Here is a 17,550-nt window from a genome sequence, read left to right on the forward strand (position 1 = left end):
CTGCAGTTGATATTGCTTCATTACTTGCTCCCCTGTTATAGAATTATTGCTAGTTCATTGAACTGAACGTAACATTTTATGGCATAATGGGACAGCGCTTTTCTCTACAACATTGTATTGCTCGTGTAGCTTTTCACTACATTTTGCGATTACAAAACGCCAATAGTTCTGTGGTGCTCTAATTGTTCAAAATTTGCTTCATCAAAAAATTATCTTTTTTTTTCGTATGCGTCAATGACGTGCGACACTCTACGAAACCGAGAAATCATGGCCACCGTTTATTCTTTATGCCTTAGGACAGCGTTAGCGAAAGAAAACGGACGGGAACAAAATGCTAAGCAACATTTTATTTTTATTTGTATTTCTCTACTGCTATGGCTTGTCGAAGCTTTCTCAAGTAAAGCTGTACACGATCGCTGACAATCCGTCTAGACCGTGGCACCTATTGCTATTTTTTCTCATACTGATGTGGCTCATGTGCATTAACCACTCATGCTGTCTCTCAAAATCTAACGCCGATTATTAATTTCATCATTGTAGATATTAGAACTTCATGGTGTAATATTTTGCAGTTTTATATTGTAGGACGAATAGCGCGAGGACGTAGAAAAGAAAAAGACACACACAGGCGCTTTGTTCGAAGTGAGCGCCTGTGCGCGTCCTTGTGCTCTTTGCGCTACATGAAAAAAAAATGCAAAATAATAATTTCAGATGAGAGTTGTCCATTAGACTATCTATACTCAAATAAAAATGCTTCTTTCTTTCCTTAGAAATACATTATGATATACTCAAAACTACTTGCATGTTCAAGGGTTCATGCATATGGGTTCATGCATATGGGTTCATGCATTCAAGGGTTCATGCGAAGAAGGCACATCGAATGTATGTTCGGTAAAGCTCTGTTGGTGTGCTCAGCGAGACCTGCGGGTGTAACGGAATCGCTTGGCGAAACTGGGCAGCACAGAGACGGAAGAGCTTTTCCACTATCTACCCTGCAATGGCCACCCGGATCGCTCATAGTAATTCGGCGGGCTCCATGACGCAGTATAACGAATGACAAGAGGAAGTACAAGTTGTCTGTAGCAGTGGCCTTTAGCATCGGTCTACTTTTAGCATAATGCATTAGTTGGTCGACGTAGACTACAATGCAACAGTCGTCATTTGTAGGGCGCGGGAACGGGACAAGAAAATCCACTGCAACCATTTTGAATGGAGATGATGGTTTTCTAGGGAGAAAGAGTCCGAACGTAGCAGTAGTAGGGCGCTTTAAATTCTAGCACTTGTCACAACTCGCAGAGTGTTTTTTTTCTGTATTCGGTCGCATACTAGGCCAGTTGAATCGGCGGCGAATACGGTGGTATATCGTAGTGAAACCCATGGGCCACCATACTATAGCGTTGTATAGTATACAAACCCACCATACAGCAGCGTCATTGTGCATAGCATGGGGCATGTCAGATCTAAAGCTCCTAGGGGGAATGAGAGAAGGCGATCGCCATCAGCCGCGTAATCCTTCTTGTAGAGCGTTTTGCATGACGAAGTTTGGTACCTGTCCACTGAGCAGGGAGGCGAAGAGGTCATCCTGGCTGCGGTTGTTGCGCAGCTCATGGGATAAACTGGAAAGGTCGGGAAAGAAATTTCGATGGAAGCCAGCAAGTTGTTCATATTAGCGGCGTCGCGTGCAGTTTTTGATAGAGGGAAGCTCGAAAGACAGTCAATGTCTGCATTATGAAGGTCACTGTTGCAACGGTCTGCAAAGAAGAATTCGTGCAAATGTAAGGTCCAGCGATCAAGACTGCTCGTCGAGGCCAACCAAGAAAGTGAAGATTGTCTGTGACGACCGTAAACGACGGCCGTAGAAGTAAGGGTTGAAATCATGAACAGCAAAAACCTAACGCGAGCTGCTCTTGTTTGTTGCTGGTGTAACCCCATTTAGAGTTGCTGAATTGCCGGCTGGCGTAGGCAGTGGCACGTTAGGCATCGTCAAGAAGTTGGATGAGAGCAGCGCCAAGGCCAATTTCACTGGAATCGGTGCGTAACTCTGCAGTGTCAGAGGGGAAGAGATAACAAAATCGTGTTATGGGGCCACAAGTAAAGATTACTTTCACTTAAAAAACCAAGTCATCGCATTGCGCTGTGTAGGGGAGAGAAAAATACTTGTGTAGCAATAAAGTCTGAGGTTAGGCGGTGCTTGCAAAGTTAGATACGGAACAAGGAAAGTGCAAGCAAATACCCAAGACACTTCTGAGCTGGCGGTGCAACTGCGTTTGTTCAAACGAATTAAGTGCAGCAACATTGTGTGGCCATATTCCTAGGTGAGGACAGAGAAACACAGACGAAGAACAAAAGGAAGTGCACGACATAAGCCCAGAATAACTAGTTTCTTTTTTCAAACAAGTGATTAAGTATACGGAGAATGTGATCATGTGAAGAAGTGACGCTTACAAGTGGTGAGAGGGTGTCAGCCTATCTTCCCATTCAAAAACTCAGTTTCTTTGTTACGCAGAGTGACAGAAATCTGACTGACGCATGCGCCTGAGTTGACATGCATGAAGTAAGCTTCCACAATCTCGCGGTTGATTTGATTTTCATTTTTTATATAACAGAACGGATTTCCAATATTGTAAAGAATATTAAATATATAAAGATGCTTTGTTTGCAATGTCTGGGATGGTGGCTCGTATACTCTAGGTACTGTACTTTGTCAAAAGGTTTCCTATACAGCGTCATCTTTCGTGCCCCATGACAATGACCGCCGAAATTACATCGTTATTAAGGAAACAGATAAGGGTGGAAGTATAGTTTTTTAGCAAGTAAAAAAAATACAAGCACGAGGCTTCCAGACTACTAAAGAACAAAGAACATTACCGTAAGCTAGATAACGATCCGACATTATCCTACGCAGTGACAATTACCAACAGGCTGAAATGAATTTTGACTGATAAATTTATAACACCGTCAGAATACAAATGTCCGAAACCAAGCAAGAAAATAGCCGGGCGCTCTTACCTCATTCCAAAAACTCATAAAATTCCGTCCACTGAACTGACGACGCTATTATCCCTGATCACCCGACAGCATCAAGCAACAACAGAGAGCCTCTCCACATTCCTTAACCACTTCCTTGGCGACTTGCCAAAACGACTTCCGTCATTTGTGCAAGATACGCCCCACCTGCTGAGAATTATGGAGGACATTAATACTAAACGCGCACTACCCTGCAACATAATTGTCGCCACACTAGAGGTCATGGCCCTGTACACCAACATTCCAATCCTGATGGTTTATCTTCGATGAAGCAAACGCTGTTTACACACAACGCATAGCACTCTACTGAAGTCTACTTGTCTCTGATTGAGTTAGTTCTAACACATAAATACTTCAATTTTGAGGAGAGTTATTGCCTACAGATACATGGGACAAGCATGGGTACGCCTTTTGCACCAACCTACGCGAACATATTTATGGGGATTCTAGAAACATATTTTCTGTCGCGCTGCACTGACAAGCCCCACACACACCTATGATACGTAGACGACAAATTCATATTATGGGGACATAGTCTACACAGTCTAGATAATTTTAACTGAGCGCATAAACTTCCTGGACACAACAATATACACTGACGATGGGACACTAAACAGAACGCTGTATAGGAAACCTTTCGACAAGCAACAGTACCTAGAATATACGAGCCACCATCCCAAACATTGCAAACAAGGCACATATAAAGGCCAAGCCACACGACTACGTCGCATTTGCGTTGAAAACCAAGACAATATAAGTAGGCTCGATCCCCTTAAAGAAACACTAACAAACACCCAAACAGTGACCTTCAGAAAGCCTACACCGCTGCAACCAAACTTGATCGAGCCGACATCCTCAAACCCCATCCAAGAATCACAAGAACAACAAAAGCCTCTTCTTACTACTAAATTCTCAAACGCACTCCCAAACGATAACAACAGCCTCAGTAAATACTACCCAATTCTTACCAGCAACCAGAAACCTAATAGGATTTTTCTCGACCCGCCTTGATTAGTTTACAGATGCAGCACTCACTTTAATATTATTCTTGTGCAAGCCAAACTAAGGACAAAGACGAAGTTGGGAAGCGGTCCCTCTGGCCGCCGAAGGTGCTCTACATGCAAACATATTCAATCTAATACTGCAGTAAAAAGTACAGCGTCCAATTAGTCAAACAAGGTAACTTCGGGTTTCGCCTGCACGTCCAGCAACGTAGTGTCTAGAACGCGCCGCTTGCAGCAAACAATAAATGAGTGAGACTGGACAACAAATTCGTGCAAGACTCAACGGTTACCGCGCGGATACAAAACACAATTTAGCTAAAGCATTAGCCAGCCACTTCAATGAACATGGTCATATATTCGACAAACCAATGCTCTATATACTACAACTGAATTTCCGTTCACCTCGCGAAAAAAATATACGGAATCATACCTCATAGACAAGTTTAATTGCCTACACCTGACAGGAATTAATTTAGCACGTGACAACTGAGAATCTTTAAAAGCGGTAACATAAATCTGAAATTCTGATACCAACCAAGGCACAAAACACGTTATACCACCAGCTAACCTGAATTCGTTAAGCTCACCTGTTCCTCCATTTCGAAACCCCTTTTTCAGTCCTACTACTCAATATATAGTAATTATTTCATGTTTTTACGTTTATGTGAACTGTACGACCCCCTTTTCCCAAGTATACCTGCACCCGACCGCTCCTGCACACGTCTTCCTCGTATTCGTTATTCCGGTTTCCGTATTCCCCTTGTTTTTGGTCTGTTTTAATTACATATTATTTTTAAACACCCTCACCAACACATTCCAAAGTCCCAGACGCCAGCATACCTTTGAAAGCAAACCTCCCATGAAAGAGCATGCCGCTGCCTTCAGTTACTCATGCATTCCACCCTAGACTGCTTGTCGCCATCTTAAATCTCAAAATTTATCGACGCATTGCTGCTACGCTACTAAAGTCACTCTTTCTACTAATGTCTTTTTGGGTCATTTTGTTACTCGCGCACTGGCCGCCTGACCGGCTCTTCTAAAGTCACGAAAACATGCCGCCAACGACACACCTTAATGCCCCCTAACCTCTGGCTTCCAGAACAATCGCCCCCTTGCCCGTCTTTTTCTTTTCTTGTTTTTTTTTTCGGCCCCATTTTTTTTCTTGCTCCTGTTCTTTCTTTTCTCTAACCACCTTCCCACTCTCCCTTTCTTGTACCCTCGCCTTGGGGACCACGCTCACAGACCTCAGGCGACGGCGCTTGTTTTCTTTGAAGTCTATCCCTTTAAAACCAGCCGCCATCGGCAACCACCCAGCGTGACCTCACTGCACTAACCCTTTCAATCATACCAAAGATGACGAGGCCACCTTCGACGAAAATAGGTCCTCCTATCAAAACGTTAGGCAGCCTTTCTGAGGTACCTTATCCCGGTTTATAACCTTTATACCGCCGTGTGCAATTCCATTGGTCATCCCCTTTCTTTTATTTCGATTTTTGAACTGAAGTATTTTTGGGTCTTTTTTGTTACACGCGTATTGACCCCCTAACCGGCTCTCCTTACGCCACAAAAGCATGCCGAACACGACACCCCTGAATGCTCCCCAACCTCTGGATTGATCAACAGCCTCACATGCCCCTCTTTTTATTTTATTTTTCTTTTTTTCTCCGTCTCGGTGTCCCCGCTTTCCCTCTTTTTTCCTCTCCTTTGCTTACTTTTCCTCTCTCCACGCATTCCAACTCTCCCGCTCTTGTCCCCTCGTCTTAGGAATCACGCCCACAGATGTAAGGCGACAGCGCTCATGCTCGGATGTCTCTCCCTTAACAACCAGCCGCCACCGACAACAGCCGCACGTGAAGTCACTGTCATCATGATCAGCCTGGTTACGCTCACAGCAGGGCAAAGGCCTCTCCCATACATCTCCAACTACCACGGCCATGTACTAATTGTGGCCATGTTATCACTGCAAACTTCTTAATCTCATCCGCCCACCTAACTTTCTGCCGTCCCCTCCTACGCTTCCCTTCCCTTGGTATCCAGTCCGTAACCCTTAATGACCATCGGGTATCTTCCCTCCTCATTACAGGTGCTGCCCATGGGAATTTAGTTTTCTTGATTTAAACAAAGATGTCATTATTTCGCGTTTGTTCCCTAACCGAATCCGCTCTTTTCTTATCCGTTAACGTTACTTACACCTATCATTCTTCTTTCCATAACACGTTGCGCCGTCCTCAATTTAAATAGAACCCTTTTCGTAAGCCTCCACGTTTCTGCCCCCCACGTAAGCACTGGCAAGACGCAGCTGTTATACACTTTTGCTTTGAGGGATAATGGCAAACTGCTGTTCATGATCTCAGAATGTCTGGCAAACGAACCCCAGTTCAGTATTTTTTTTCTGAATATTTCAGTCTCATGATCCGAACCTGCGGTTATTACCTGCCCTAAGTGGATATATTCTCTTGCGGCTTCCAGTGCCTCGTTACCTATCGTGAACTTCTTTTCTCTTCAGAGACTGGTAAACATTATTTTAGTTTTCTGCAGATTAATTTTCAGACCCACCCTTCTGCTTTGCCTCTCCAGGTCATTGAGCATGCATTGGAATTGGTCCCCTGAGTTACTAAGCAGGGCAATATCGTCAGCGAATCGCAAGTTACTAAGGTATTCTCCATTACCCTTATCCCCAATTCTTCCCAATGAAGTTCTCAGAATACCTCCTGTAAACACGCTGTGAATAGCATTGGAGAGATCGTATCTTCCTGCCTGACGCCTTTCTTAATTGCGATTTTGTTGCTTTGTTTATGGAGGACTACGGTGGCTGTGGCGCTGCTATAGATATCGTGCAGTATTTTTACATGCGGCTCGTCTACAACTTGATTCCGTAATGCCTCCATGACTAGTGTGGTTTCGACTCAATCATACACTTTGTCGTAATCAATGACAGCTATATATAAGGGTTGGTTATATTCCGCACATTTCTCTATCACGTGATTGATAGTTTGAATATGGTCTATTGTTGAAGAGCCTTTACGGAATCCTGCCTGGTCCTTTGCTTGACAGAAGTCTAAGGTGTTCGTGATTCTATTTGCGATTACCTTAGTAAATAGTTTGTAGGCAATGGACAGTAAGCTGATCGGTCTATAATTTTTCAAGTCTTTATCGTCGCCTTTCTTATGGATTAGGATTATGTTGGCGTACTTCCAAGATTCCAGTACGCTCGAGGTCATGAGGCATTGCGTATACAGGGTGAACAGTTTTTCGAGAACAACCTGCCCACCATCCTTCAACAAATCTGCTGTTACCTGATCCTTCCCAGCTGCCTTCCCCTTTTGCATGGCTCCCAAGACTTTCTTTACTTCTTCTGGCGTTACTTGTGGGATTTCAAGTTCCTCTAGCCTATGCTCTCTTCCAATATCGTCGTAGGTGCGACTGGTGCTGTATAAATCTCTATAGAACTCCTCAGGCAGTTGAACGATATCAACCATATTATTAATTATATTGCCAGCTTTGTCGCGTAACGCATACATCTGATTCTTGCCTATTCTTAGTTCCTTCTTCACTGCTTTTAGGCTCCCTCCTTTCCTGAGAGCATGTTTAATTCTATTCATATTATAGTTCCTTATGTCAGCTGCCTTGCACGTGTTCATTACCTTGGACAGTCCTGCCAGTTCTATTCCAGCTGTAGGGTTAAAGGATTTCATACATTGGCATTTCTTGATCAGATCTTTCGTATGCTGCCTTAGCTTACTGGTATCCTCTCTAACGCAGTTACCACCGACCTCAATTACACACTCCTTAGTGATGCCCATAAGATTGTCGTTCATTCCTTCAACACTAAGGGCCTCTTTATTAGTGAAAGTCGAATACCTGTTCAGTAGCTTGACCCGGAATTCCTATATTTTTCCGCTTACCGCTAACTCATTGAACGGCTTCTTATGTACCAGTTTCTTCCGTTCCCTCCTCAAGTCTAGGCTAATTCGAGTTCGTACCATCCTGTGGTCACACGTCCACATTTTGTATGACGCCATGGTTAGCGCAGAGTATAAGATCTATTTAATTTCTAGTCGCGCCATTCGCGCTCCTTCACGTCCACTTTCGGTTATGCCGCTTGCGGACGAAGGTATTCATTATCCGCTCATTATTCTTCTGCAAACTCTACTAACAACTATTACCCCACTGCCTTGTCTCCAGCCTGCTTCATGCCTACCTTGGCATTGAAGTCGCCCATCATTATAATGTATTTTGTTTTGACTTTACCCATCGCCGATTCCCCGTCTTCATAGAAGCTTTCGACTTCCGGGTCATCATGTCTGGATGTAGGCGCGTAGACCTGTATGACCTTTAATTTGTACCTCTTATTAAGTTGTACAACAAGACCAGCCACCCTCTCGTTAATGCTATAGGATTCCTGTATGTTACAAGCTATAGCCTTATTAATCAGGAATCGGACTTCTAGTTTTCGTCTCTCCGCTAAGCCCCGGTACCACAAGACGTGCCCGCTTTTTAACACTGTATATGCTTCTTTTGTCCTCCTAACTTCACTGAGCCCTATATATCCCATATACTGCATTCTAATTCCTCCGATAGCACTGCTAGATTCGCCTCACTAGATACCGTTCTAGCGTTAAACGTTGCCTGGTTCAGATTCGAATGGTGGCCTGTTCGAAGTCACTGTACTAACCCTTTAAAACTAACATGCCGACGATGACGATGCCGTCTTGCACAAAGAGAGGTCCTCCTATCGAAACGGTGGCCAGCCTTTCTGAGGCACTTTATCCCTGTTTATATACTTTATACCACAGTGCGCTATTCCATTTGTCAGCCCCTTTCTTGATTTTAGCTAACAAGCAAAGTGATTTCCAACTTCTGGGTAATATCTGTGGACAGGAAAGTGAGAATTTAGGTTTGAAATACAGCGTTAGAAAATCAGGTGTTATGGTATTATATAACAGTAGTGTTCAGTGGTAATACAGAGCTAGGAAATACCTTGTGTAAAAGAATATAAATACCTTAACATATGCGTAAGCGAAGGCAATAGGTATATGGAAAGACTGGAAAAAAACAATAACTCTAAAGGGGAACAGAAATGTTGCCGCAGTAGAACAAAAAGTGCTGTGGGGATACAATAAATATGAGGTGCTCCAGTGTATGTGCAAAGGTGTAATGGTTCCAAGACTTACTTTTGGGAATGCGGTTGTTTGCTTGAAATTAGCGGTACAATCACGACGCGATCGCAACCACCGGTCAGTGGGGCGGCTCGCATTGGACGCTCACGGCCAGACTACAAACGAAGTTGCGCAGGGTGAAATGGGCTGGGCAAGTTTTGCAGTGAGGGTAGGTCACAGTAAAATTGATTACTAAAAACGACTGAGGAATATGGAAATAATTAAATTGGCTGGGAGAGTGTTGAGGTATTAGCAGAGGAAAAGCATTGATTAACAGTGGAGGGAAAAAACTGGGAATCCTAGCAGCAAGTATGCGGCCTGCAGGGTGAGCAATATAGCGACAAAGACCGTCAAGCGGAAATATAAGCAAAAATATTCTCATGGCTTGCGGCAATGGAAGAGAAACCTGTCATGAGTAACTACTTCAGAGGAAAAAACGAAATCAGAACTGAAACAATTTATGATAACTCAAAGGAAAGGTAATTACTTTTTAAAGCGATATCAGGATGCCTTAGTACACGTACCTGTAAGCGAGATATCAGAAGGAAAGGGAGTGAAACATTTATTGACCTAAACAATTTGCGTGCAGTGGTCGGAGCCCTTTTAGTCCAAAACTCCGCTGGCGTCGGCCGCCTGCTTGACCTGTCTTATGAAGGACTGTTCTGCCACCAGGTCTGAGCAGGTTAGCTTTGCCTCCGATTGCTCCATTGTATGGTGTGTTTTATCAAATGGGTGTCATTCACAATCCCAAGTGTTGTAGTGTTGGTATGCCGCCGCGCCACGCGCAGTCGGGCCTATAGCGAGTGGGGAACATGACATTCTGTAATTTAAGGTAGGGGAATACCCCGGTCTGAATTTTGCGCCAGCTGGCGGCTTCCTCTCCACTGAGTTGTGGGGGAGGGAATATTTTTCCGGTTGCACCCTGATGAGCGAGAATCTCCCGAGCAGTCCTTGGATTGGGATCATTACAGTGGCTCCCTGGGACCGTCCCAGTTGAGTCTGCCCGGTTAATAATAGCTTAGGCTAGGAAATCGGCTACTTCGTTCCCCTCAACGCCTGTATGACCAGGACCTCATAGGATCCGGGGATGATGGGCGACATTCGTAGGTAGTATTGAGTCACATATTTTGGTCACATGGCCCCTGAGAAAAAGGCGACATGCTTCTTGTGAGTTTTTTATTATGGTGACGCTCTTTTGTGTGCGTTCCGCGTGAGCGAGGGCCATTGCCACCGTGAAAGTTTCGGCAGCCGCCGCAGTACCTGCCCTGACGATTGCCGCAAATTGTTGCTGTGCTTTCGTTTCGACGATTGCCACTGCGTACTTCGTGACGTTTTATGGGCAACACTGGTGTTCAAACGTACGTCCGCATACGCGGCTGCGCCCGTGCATATTGTGTTGTACGCGGGATTATTTTCATAGATCGTTCTAATATGTTGTGCGCGTGCTTTACGCCTCGCTTTACTGTATTCAGAGTGCATGTTTTTGAGTATGGGGGCCACTGTTATTCGAGCTCGTGTTGAGGTCGGTAGTGGTGAGACGTGTTTGGATATATATTGTGGGTGTGGTGAAATACGTGCCCTTGTCAGTAGGGCCCGTCCTGCGTGAGTGTAGCTGAGGCATTCCCTCTGGCAGATTAGTTTGGCTTGTTTTAGTTCATAGAATGTGTTGTGCACTCCTAAGGCTAGCAGGCGCTTTGTGGACGTCCCCTTGGGTAGTCCGAGGGCCGCTTTGTATGCTGATCTTATTATGATGTCGACCTGCCTCACCTCCTCGCGTCTAATCGCGACTAAGGAAGTGGTAGGGCAGGCCGTACGGGACTCGGCTTATCACTAGTGCTCGGCCGAGTCTCAGCGTGTCGTGTTCTTGCATGCCCGCTTTCTTGTAATTTACGCGATGGATCATTTGACAATATTATTTGCGATGGTTTTCAATGTTTTGATGGTGTGGGAGGCTTTCCCGCTGCTTTGGAGCCAGAAACCCATGATCTGCGTCGCGTTAACTTCTTGGAACGTGTGTCATTCCACAGCGATTTTGACAGGTCCTTTGGTATGTAGCCCCTGGAGTGTACCTGAACAACCTGCGATTTTACAGGGGCACATTTCAGGCCACTGCTCCTCGATAATTTGTGTACTGCCTCGGTTAATTGTTGTAGTACTTGTTCTTTGTGCCCCAGAGGGCCTCTTGCTGCCCACAGGGCTATGTCCTCCGCGTACAGCATGTAACCCAAATCGGGGATTTTGTCCAGCTGATGCGCCAGGTGACACATCGTTCTACTGAACAGCAAACGTGAGACGATTGCCCCTTGGTGTGTTCCTCTACTGGGCATCTTGAACTTTTGGGAAGCGATTTCACCGACTCCTATTGTGGCGGTTGTTGCATCTGGGTCGCAAGCCCCGAGGGTAGCGTTGGCCTGGCGGCCTGGGGCACAACTGGAAGCATTTTAAGGTCCTGGCAAAGCATGAGTCGACAGCTAACAGAACAACTTGTTTATTCTAGCATCGCAAAAGAGCGGCTGGTCAGGTCGACCGAAGTGGAGAGACGGGAGAGCACGTTACTCGACGGAAGAAATCGGAGCCTCTCTCTTGGCGTCCGGGGGTAGCTGCTTTTATACTCTCGGAGTTGAGGGCAAGAAGGAACGGCTCTAGATGGGGCGCACGTGACGGCGCCGCTCGGGCACGGTGAGATGAGTAGTGACGCATCCGCCGGGCCGGCGCCGCTCAGAAATCCTCGCTTCACACTTGGGGAGCTCCTCTCCCCGGCTGCCGCGCTTGTGTATCCGATGAACTTGCGATTTTTCAGGGGCACATTTGGGGCCACTGCTCCTCGATAATTTGTTTACTGCCTCGGTTGCTTGTGTTTGTACTTGTTCTTTTTGTCCCAGTGGGCCCCTTGCTGCCCACAGCGCTATGTCGTGCGCGCACAGCATGTAACCCAAATCGGGGATTTGGTCCAGCTGACGCGCCAGGTGACACCTCGCTGTATTGAACAGCAGAGGTGAGATTATTGCCCCTTGGCGTGTTCCTCTACTAGGCATCTTGAACTTTTGGGAAGCGATTTGACCGACTCCTATTGTGGCTGTGCGGTTGGCGAGAAAATCCCGCACGTAGTTGTACATACTTTCTCCACATCCCCTCAATTTGAGTTCCTCCAATATTGTTTAATGCGACACGTTATCAAATGCTCCCTTGAGATGTAGTGCGAGCACTAGTCTTTCCTCTACACGGGCGATGTTAGCTATAAATTCTTCTCTGATCAGTAAGAATGCGTCTTGATAGGATAGCCCCGCACGGAACCCTATCATGGTGTTTGGAGACCATATTACTTCTTGAAGGTACCGCTGCCGTCTCATTTGTATTACTCGTTCGTACAGCTTACCCATGCAGGACGTGAGAGAAATAGGCCTCAGAGCGCCTATTGAGGGGTCTTTTTAGGTTTGGGGATCATGATGATTTTAGCGTGTTTCCATTCCGGGGGCAACTGGCCTTTGAGCCACCTCTCGCCATTGAACCGTTCTGTGATTTTAGTCAGGACTCTAGCGTCCAGGTTCCGATGCATCGCGTTCGTGATGGCATCAATGTGAAAGCCAAGTTTTTGGCTGCTGCTTGAGCTTCGTCAAAGATTTCTGCATATTTGAAAGGTTCATCTAATTTGGAATTCGGCTTTCGAAGGTACGGTCGCGTCTCGTTTGGGGCGTCTGTGTTTAGTGGTGGTCCCAGGTATCGTTATTTCTGTTTCTCTTGTAGTTCCGCCCCTGTGCCTGGGAAGCTGTCCGATATGATTTGGAGTTGTTTGTAATTTTCCGTGCGTGTGCTATCCGGGTTAAGCATCCCACGAAGGATGCGCCAAGTACCAGCCGTTCCCAAGGTCCCCGAGAGGGACCCACAGATCGTAGCCCACTCGTTCTTCGCTAATTCGTCAGCGTGTCTTTGCACTTCCTCCGCCAGAGTGTTATGCGGGCACGCAGCTGTTTGTTGAGGCATCGCTTTTTCCAACGCTTAACTAATCTGTGTCTTTCGTCCCACACGTTTACTACGTGGTAATCTACCGCGGGGGCCTCCGACGTGCGCTCTATGGTTTTGTCCGTGTCTTTCTGTGCTGACTAGATGAGTTTTGTTCATTCTTGTATATTGTCGGGAGTCATTGCTGTGTTGAGGTTCCGTTGGAGCTCCCTGTATTTTGACGAGTCGGTTAATTTCGTTGTGCCCATCGTTCTACGTAATCTGGGGGTGGAGAGGAAAATACGAAGCCGATCATGATCACTCCCCCAATTTTCGTTTAGCGGTGCCCACTGTGTGTCTTTGATGTTTAGCGTGTGCGCGCAATCGGGTGCTGTGTCCCTGCTCACGCTGTTACGTGTGCGTGTGGGCGGGCCTATGTAGTTTCCTGTCTTCATGTTGAGGTTCTCAACTGACTGCTCAAGTAGGGTTCCTTTAGGGGACGTGGGCGCGTAGCCCCACATTGTATGTGACGCGTTGAAATCGCCAAATGTTATCATCCGATCTTTGGTGCCTGCATGGCCGTAGTGTGCGAAAAAATTTGGGGTAGGTCCAGACCTTTGCTTTTGGGAGGGCTGTGTGTGTTTGTTTTGATGCTGCGTGGTTTGCCTCTTTTCCGCGGTAGAACGCTGATCGTTACGCAATTGTTTTTCCCGGTACCATGGAGGAGGAATAGCATTTGTGCAGTGATTGTCTTGCTCACCAGTGTGGCAACTTTAGGATTTCGAGGGTCGCTCAGAACATATTAGCCCTGTAGTCGGGCCGGTTTGGGCCCAACCTCCTGAAGACATATTATGTCTGGAACTACCTGAGAGCTTTTAATAAATTGCTGGAGGGCTGCCGCCTTTCTAGCGAAGGATCGGCAGCTCCATTGGCAGATCTCTTTAATTGTTCCCGTTTGTTTTGTTTTGTTTGCTCTTTAATTGTAGTAGCCATGGTTCGCATTCGTTATTTATGTTTTTGACATCTTGGTGCGCGAGCCGTCCGTATCAATTATGCGGGGGGCCGTCTTGGTCTTGGCCGATCCGGCGCCGACTGCTATGGCGCGTTTCTTAGTGGTTGTGGTTTTGGCTGCGGTCTTTAGCTGGTCCGTCACTTGTTTGTGCTTCTCGAATTCTACCAGTCTTCGTGATTTGAAATCGTGGAGTTTCTGATTCACGAAAGTTATCCTCTCGTGCATTAGTAATTTAGAGGTTTCTGCCAATAATAGTTGGATTTCGGCCATTGCGGGTGGCGCTTCGGTATTTGGTGTTTGCAGTTTTGTTGTTGGTGATTTTGGTTCACAACGTGTTGTTATTTGATGTGATTTGTGTCGGTTCAGCGGCCGATTGTCTACGATCTTATTCGAGCTGTTGTATTTTTCATGTGAGGGGTTCTTCTAGCTCCTTAATTTTCTCGTCGGATCGCTCTCGTCTGCGTTCCTCGTCTCGAAGTTGTGCGCGTAGCTGCACGTTTTCCTGTTTAGGTATTTCATAACCGGGATCTCGCTGCGCGCTTGGTGTGTGTTGCGGAGCATTGCGAGATACAACCGTCGCCCAGCTCACCTGAGGCTTTTGTGACTGCTGGTGCTGCAGGGGCACTGGCGCTTGTGTGGCCCTGGACAGCTCTCTGGATGGGCTCCTACTTCTTTTGCCATTAGGAGATGTGGATTTGTGACGATGACTGTCTTCCTCATCCTCTGAGCTGAACCATCGCAGTTACTTCTGGCCCACTCGCTCTCGTGAGCGGGACTGACGACTGGTGTTCTTGTAACGAATCTTCTTTAGTTTCTGGGGGCATTGGTTGCTGCCCGTCTCGTGGCCTGCCGCCCCGCACACGGCGCGTTTGATCACACACTCCTGTCCAAGGGCGGGCGGATCCCTCAGGCCGCATTTTTTGCAGACGTTGATCGGGTGGGGGCACACATACGGTAGGTGCACCGCTTGGAAACATTCCGTGCATAATTGAACAGTGGGCTTACATGGATGGAGTCGCATCTCTCCTCCCATATAATAAATACATTTGGGAAAGGAGCCACCGGTGAACGTGATGAGCGCCGTGGATGACTTGCCTAGCATTCGAGCTCGTTCGATTTGAATTCCGCGTGTCCGTACTCGCATGTTCCCTACTAAATGTTCCATGGGTGTGTACGCTGGAATGCCGTGAACCACACCTCGATAGCAGTTATCGGGGTCAGCTACGTATGTGTTAAAGTGTTGCGCGCGTCGGTTCAATTCGAGTTGCGTGATGCGGCGGAGTACGTTCGCCACTTGCGTGCTGCTCACCGATAAAATTATTATGTTCGATCCGGAGCGAGTGCGGAGGATGAAATCCACACCTGTGATTATGTCTCGCTTCACGGATCCGTCTTGAGTTTCACTGAGATGGTCTTCATTTGGTTGGCTTGCCTTGAGAATGGCACTCGCCAATGTTGGTATTAGTATGTCTTTGATTGTTAATCCCTTTGTGGGACTCGTGATGATTTTTACATCATTCTTTGGTAGTGCTGGCAGAGGTTTGCGCTTTGGGTGGTAGAATCGATTTTCTTGGCTGTCAGTCACACCATATGGGTGGTCGCCGCGTTCCCCTCTCGCGAAGTTTGCCTGGCATAGTGAGCCGCGTTGCTTTGTTGATTGGGCTTCCTTGCCTTTTCCGTTCTTCTTACGATGTTTCTTAGGTCTTTGTGATTCAACAATGGGCCAATTACCACCAGTGCGGTCGGCCTTTATCAGGTCGGTTTCGATCAGGTCCTTGTCGAACTCATGTTCCATCCCGGTGGATGAAGATTGTTCGTTATAATCGTTCGGTGAGTGCCCTGAGGAGGAGAAGATTGGTGCCGGTGTTGTACCGGTAGCCGTCGTAGGCTCTTGAGAGGCCTTTTGAGACATTTTCTCTATCGTTGAGGCGGCAGTGGTCTCACAGACCACGCCTAGGCGTAGCGAATGCCATGAGTTTCTGTGATCGTTCTTGCCGCGTTTGTTACCTGACGCCGCTGCGCCCGCTTCGAATCTTCAAACTTCGATATTGAGGTAAAAAAATCGCCTACCGGTTTGAAAATGATGTCCGGGCGTAGATATCGTCGAGCATAGTCAAACCGATATCTTGGCTTTTGTACTACGGCCATTGGAATAGGCGTATATCGTGTTTCGGTCGAGCCGATGAATGACGTCTGCTCCGTCTGGCCCCCGCTCTCTGTCAGAAGGAAGAAGAAGCACGGGCTTACTGTGGTTTTCTAGGTAAACGATGGAGCATCTTTTATTAGAATATTAAGACATCCACCCAGCAGGCGATTTAGGCACCAGTGGCCTCCTTGAAGCCCTTGGTTTAAGCGAGAGCAGGGGGAAAGTAAACATGTCCGCAACAGAGGTAAGTAAGACGTAATTGGAAGATTGGTGGAATAAAAGTAGGTAAATGTCAAAAAACGGGGACGCACAAAAGAAGAATTCACAATACGGGTTCAGAAAATGTGGTAGTGAGAATTCAATGTCTTTCTTTTCTTTTTTTAAACCTAGGCATGGCATTAGGCAGTTAAATAGGAAGAGCTTGGTGGAGCAAGCCAGCGCCCCGTTCCAAAGGAGGCACTCATAACATCCATGCATCCATCCATCCATCCATCCAGATAGAAAAACTTTGAAGTGAGTGATGATCATAGTAAAATTTATTATGAAGAGCGACCGAAGTATACGGAATAAAGTAAATGGGCTGGGATAGTTATCAGGTATTTGTGCAGCAAAGACATTGCTTAAGGAAAAGTAATTAGGTACTTACCAGCCAGTATGCAACAGATATTGTGAACAACATGGCAACAAGGAACGTCAAGTGAAAAGTCAGAGAGGCTGAGATAATCACATGGGTGGCGACCATTAAAATGAAACCTGCTATGAGCAACATTATAGCAGAAAAAAACGAAATCAGGAAAAAAGAAGAATTTATGATAACTCAAAGGGAAACTCATTACTTTTCGAAGCTAGATCAGGATGCCTTAGAACACGCACTTATAAAGCGATATATAAGGGGGAAGAAGAAGCGCCTGCTTGCTGCGGCAAAGCTAGGCCGACGATGGAGCATGTTTTATTAGAATGGAAAGGTATCGGCTCACCTGTCGATTTAGGCGTCTCTGGCCTCGTTGAAGTGCTTGTGTTCAGCGATAGCAGAGGGAAAGCCAACGTGTCTGCAATAGAAATTTGTAAGAGGCAATTCAAGGATTGGTGGAACGTAACATATTGCCTTGCTTAGTAACTTAGGGGACCAATTGCAATGCATGTTCACTGACCTTAACAGGCAAAGAAGAAAGGTGGGTCTAAAAATTATTCTGCAGAAAGCTAAAGCAATGTTTAACAGTCTCGGAATACAACAGTAGTTTACGATAGGTAGCGAAGCACTGG

Source organism: Dermacentor variabilis, chromosome 9 (assembly GCF_050947875.1).
Source record: "Dermacentor variabilis isolate Ectoservices chromosome 9, ASM5094787v1, whole genome shotgun sequence".
In the NCBI taxonomy this organism is placed as follows: domain Eukaryota; kingdom Metazoa; phylum Arthropoda; class Arachnida; order Ixodida; family Ixodidae; genus Dermacentor; species Dermacentor variabilis.